Source organism: Triticum aestivum, chromosome 4B (genome assembly GCF_018294505.1).
Source record: "Triticum aestivum cultivar Chinese Spring chromosome 4B, IWGSC CS RefSeq v2.1, whole genome shotgun sequence".
Taxonomy (NCBI): Eukaryota; Viridiplantae; Streptophyta; class Magnoliopsida; order Poales; family Poaceae; genus Triticum; species Triticum aestivum.
Genome location: NC_057804.1, coordinates 668,867,377 through 668,872,941, shown reverse-complemented (window position 1 = coordinate 668,872,941; position 5,565 = coordinate 668,867,377). Strand labels below are relative to the sequence as shown.

Here is a 5,565-nt window from a genome sequence, read left to right as displayed (position 1 = left end):
AGTGGTTGAATCTTGGAATTTTTTTGGTGTTTCACTGATTAAATAGATACTTATGTACCTAGAAATGATTTTTGAAAAAAATAAAGAGCAAACTACGAGGTAGCTACAGTTCAAATTTGACCCGCTTCCAGCTGAATCGACAGAAATTTGTCTTTTTCACGAGTGGTGGATAAAAACTTTTGACACCCCACCATTTGGTCAATTGTGCATTAAATATGTCCTATTATTTTAGAAAATTGATTTGGTCTAATTTTGCAACAAATATATTGTAGGTCCTTAAAAAAACTCATTTTGGGCAATCGGAAAATGATGAAAAATAGCTAGAAATATCGGAAATGTATACAAATTGGTCCTCATCCATAAAATGCGATCTAACTCTAGTGAAAATTTGTGTGGTGCCCTTTTGCAAAATATTTCTGATGACTGCTTCACAAAATCCATCTATTTTTAATACTTGAAAACTATTTTAAATCACTGATTTTTTTAAACCAATCACAACTCTTCCCACGGATTGATGACATGGCGGCCATCCATCCATCCATCCATCTCTCCATCCCACATCCATCCATCCAACTATCTGCAGAAAAAGAAAAAAAATGAAAAAGAGATACCCCCACCCGCTACCCAAACCCTAGCTCAGATCCCATCGACCCCGTCCCCCATCGCACCCCTCCTCCCTCGTCCCCATCTCCTCGCCGCCGCCGCCACCTCCCAATCCAGTCCTCTCCCCTCCGTTCCCACCCACCACCGACATTGCCATCCTCCTCACCCACCGCTGCCGACCTTGTCCCTCCCTCCCCTCACCATCTCTCCCCACCCTATGCCATAGCGCTCCCTCTCCCCGATCCCATCCCTCCTGATTCAGATCTGACCCCGCCGCCCGTGCCCGCGCGCCACCACCCACTCCTCGTCGCCTCCCGAAGGACGTCCGCCGCTCTTCCTTCGCCCGTCCCGGAGGCCTCAGTCGGCGCCCTCCGCCGCAGGGCCGCCGCGCTCGTCCCGCCCTCGGCGCCGCATCTCCACTGCCATCTCCGCTTATACATCTCCGCCCTCGGCATCCCACCCATGGCGCTCCGCGCGCTGGACAACGCATTGCCGGCCGCCGTGGCGGACCAGCGCCCCAAGAAGGCCGCCAAGCTGCTCTCCACGGCACCTCCTGTCGCCGTCGCCCGCTCCCCCACTGGGAGTGGAGCCGACCATGGAGTACGTCCGGTCCGTGGACCTGCTGCCCGTCCTCGGCCCCAAAGCCCGGGCCACTGGCCTCGTCGCCGGGCTCGACTCTAGGGACTGGGTCATGGTCTGCGAGGCCCTCAACGACGCGCGCTGCCTCACCATCCACCACCCCGTCCTCCTCGCCCCCATCTTGTAAGTTCTTCGATCCCCTCTGTCGTTGCTGCTCTTGGCTTCTATTTTGGCGAATTCCGTTGGGGATCTGACCCGAGATTCGTCCGTCCGTCCGTCGGTGCTGATTGGCAGGGAGAAGGTAGTGCTGGGGACCTGACCTGATCGTTTCTTAGCTTCTTCATAATTGATTAGATATTTTTGGAGACAGACATACTGCTATCTGAAGCTTATGGTCTCATGTGCACAGCTCAACACTTTGATTAGTATACTCTGCATCCTTGACATACTTGAACCTGATCATTTCTTTGCTTAGTGACCGATCGAGCAGACACACTTAGAGCTAAACATACCGTTATCTGAATCTTATTATCTATGTGAATAAGTTTTAATCATGTGCCTCATATTTCTTGATTCAAAGATCACTTTAATTAGATGTCTGCAGAACATTCAAAAAGATATCTACAGAACATTGCATGTGTTTCCTACAGTTTATACAGTTTTCTTAGTTTCTTTGTTCATTTTGATAAATCTGTTTCCTGATGACATCCTTACCTCCACTGCACAGCATCGGGAGGTGGAAGTGTGCAGCGTTGCCGGGGATAGTCCCACTCTCATACCAGCTGCGCAAGCAGCCTGCACCGGCGCCGAAGTGGTGGTGCGCATGACCTGCGCTTGTGGTGTCCACAAGGAGTTCTGCTTTGACCACCCCCACTGAATAATCCTGAGACTCTGTTTTTGCATTTTTTTTTGAAAGATCCGGGGTTGCCGGTAGCAAGCGGGAAAACAGTGGTGATCAAATGATCATGGTTACATGAGACTCTGTTTTTTGCATTATCGACGGATCGGATTGCTCCGTACCTGGCAGAGTCTTTTGCGCTTTCCACTCGACTAGCAATTTGCCGTGCCCCTGACCTGATTTTTGGCCAGTTGTAACTGCGTTATTTTGCTAATCAAAGTGGTACTAATAGATTGGAATTCATCATAGGAATTGAACTTGTTTTCTTGATTCATTTATACTATGTTGATCATCTGGTGCATTAGTATACAGTCATAGTAGAATCATGGCTCTGTGTATACGTACTACTGCCTGCCATCATGTGCCACCATATGTTCTAAGTAAGACTAGCAGACTATTAGTGGCTTGTGTACCAATTTTCTCGTGCCCATGGTTGGCGTGCGCTGGGGTAAACACATGACCACACACTAGTAACTGCACAACTCTGAAATGCTTGCTAATGATTACTCATCTTTGTTACACCATGCATGCACCTACAGCTACAGGGATCTGTACTGCTTACTGAATGAATGAATGATGTGCATCTTTCTTCAGTTTGATTGAGAAATGCCCCCCTTTCCTGTGCTTAGATATGCCCACTAAGCAACCAGAAGGTTTCCATTTCGATGTCTTGTCTCCTAGCAGTATGCCTAGTTACCTCACCCTCTAAAGAAAACATGTCCTTAACTGCTAGTGTCCAGGATTACTATGTTTCTGTATTGCTGTAGAGGTGACTGAATTTGTTCCGTACACGCAAGTATGGACTTCTAGGAATGATTGTGTGTACCATTATCACATGCCATGTTTTTGATTAGCAAAACATCGTTGACTTGGAACAAGGGTTGGTACTGGTTACTGAATGATGTGCGTTTTTTCTTTAGTTGAAAAAAATTCCACCCTTTTTGTGCATAAATACATCTGCCCACCAAGTCACCAAACATGTTGCAAGGCTTGGACATTGGTGGAACTTTATCTAATGCTCTTGTTCTCCTGTGTTTACCAGCTTCAACTCTAGTTAATTTGGTCTATTATTATCCCAGAAGCTGCAATGATGGAGATCACACGCTCCTTCGACCAGCCATGGCTAGCCTCCGTCTTCGGCCCCTCCAACCTCGCCCCCGACCTCGCCTGCTGCTCCTTCGACCACACACTCCGCTGCGAGGTGAGCTCCCCTGTCCTCTCTGCGCGATCCATGCCAGATCCTCAGTCTGGATACATGTGCAGTAGATAGGTTATTTCTGGGCACATGGCCGGAGAGTCTGACTTAGCTCTCTCATTCTCCATTAGTGAGCATGGTAATTGGGAAACACTATATAATGATAAACTGGTTTGCTTCTGGTTTTTGAAATAGAGCTGACTATAGTTATGCATGAACGAGAATATGCTTGTAACTGGTGACAAATATGTTCTGCTGACCAGCTTTGCAGTTTGCCACATTGGTGATGTAAATGCCCCTAAATTATGATATCTTAGCAAGTGCTTTCTTCGATGTTTAACCTTGTTACTATCGTCCATAAGTATAGCCGTTGATTTTGGTATATGAGCACTAGTGTTTCTTGCTTACAGCAAGCTATGTATTGTACATGTGTCCATTTTACCTCTGTAAATAGTTTGTTTCATACCTAGCAACATGTTTCCTCATAATGAATTATTCGAGTCATGTGAATCATCGCTGCTATCCTGCTACTAATGGATACAAGGACGAAATGCACAGTTTCGTGTCAAGTAGTGTTTGCTTGGTGACAGGATGCTGTTTTTTCCTTCCAAGTATAATGCTCCATTCATGTTTATGCCTCTTCCAGAAAATGTGCTGCACCTACAGTAATCAATCTAACTTATCCATTTTATTTTATAGGCCTTCGAGTACAAGTGGTGACGCTGCGCTCCCACGGTGACGCTGCGCTCCTCCTAGCCCCCGTTTCATGTGCGTTTTGTTCCTGTAGTCGTCTTTCCGTTTGATTTTGAGCCATGGCCGCCATGGACAACACTCAGGATATATATGCCTTTCTTATCATATAATATATTGTCTGTTTCCCCTGCTGAAATAGTGTGCCTACCAGTATTATGTGATTTCTATCCTGCAATGCTACGGCGGTACTGTAATTGTTGCTGTTGTATTCTTATATTGTCTGTATCCACCAATCAGCTAGCAAATTAATTAATTCGTGAGTGGTATCCTCTACACCCATGTTCTGCTGTAGCTTCTAGTATGTGTTTATCTACAAAATCTGTATGATCAAAATCTATAGTTATTGTGGATAGCAATCTGTTACTGAATTTACTTTATTTGTATGTATGGTCATCTACAGATGCATATCTTGTAGAAAAATATATCCTGTAGAAAAATAGCTTGTGAATGTCAATCTCATGTATCAGGGTCCTGTTCTTGTAAACCTTATGTAAAGCTAAAATTCTTGCCATGCAGGGTGACTAGTGATGCAACACACCAAGCAGTAACAGGCAACCAAGCAGCAGCAGGGGGAGGGGCTCTCTCGAACATCGCCGCTGCCACTCATTGCTACTGTCACTGATTGATGATGGATGATCGTTGTTAGTTTAGCTCGGTCGCTGTTCGTTTAGCTCCTTGGTAGTCCCTACTGCTGCTGGTAGAAATAGAAATGGTAGTTGTAGTCCCATGTAGTTGTAGTACCATGTAGTTCCTCTACTCGGGCTGCCCTTTGTTGCTTCATTTCTATGTTAATTTAGTCTGTTGAATGTATCTACTATCTACTTTGTGGCTGTGGCTGTTGAAAGAAATAAAATGGTTTGGATACATGCGTACATGCTGATATGTCAAGCTGGAATAGCTGCCCTTGTGATGTCAAGCTTCTAAATGTATGTTGTGGAGGCCCAAAATAAATTGGATTGTAAAAGGGCTGAGGCCCAAAAAAAGAAATGAATTATAGAAGGCCACGTCCTAGAAAATAAAATGGGCCAGGCCCATCTACCTAGCCAAAATTAATATGAGAGAAAAAATACAGTAAAAAGGCCGAATTGTTGGGCTAGGCCCATGTAGAAAATCGAATTGGACCGGGCTGAATCTTGTGCCACGTCAGCTTGCCACGCTGGATGCCTACGTGGCCTGGGGGAGGTTGCTAGTGACCAAAACGCCACAGTAGGAATATTTTGGTCGTAAACATCTTTGACCATTCCAGAAGAAAGGTCGCTATAGTCAGTTTACGACGGCCAGCTTTTGACCTTCTGTTTTTGGTCACAAAAGGGTCATAAATGGAAATTTGTGACCTTTCAGTGACCAATAGTGGTGGTCATAAGTTGACATATTTCTTGTAGTGTAGATGCATGTAACATGTAAAATTTGAACCTCTGGATCAATGTCATCCTGCGGAAAATGACCCGTAGTTCTATTGTACACAATGTACAGGTGACATGTCTTGCTGCCATTCAGATCAGAAATCATTTTTTCTACATCATCTGGTCCTGCAATC

General features: G+C 45.4%; 1 long non-coding RNA gene across 2 annotated transcripts; it reads left to right on the top strand.

Annotated features, from left to right (window-relative positions):
• The first annotated feature begins 638 nt into the window (after window positions 1–638).
• LOC123094049 (uncharacterized) lies at window positions 639–4,892 on the top strand. Of its 2 annotated transcripts, XR_006445713.1 has the most exons (5): window positions 639–1,365; window positions 1,477–1,483; window positions 1,910–3,281; window positions 3,975–4,043; window positions 4,545–4,892. It is a non-coding gene; the product is annotated as an uncharacterized lncRNA (long non-coding RNA). The 2 variants fall into 2 exon arrangements; XR_006445712.1 differs by lacking the exon at window positions 1,477–1,483 and having other exon boundaries at window positions 640–1,365.
• Window positions 4,893–5,565: the final 673 nt, after the last annotated feature.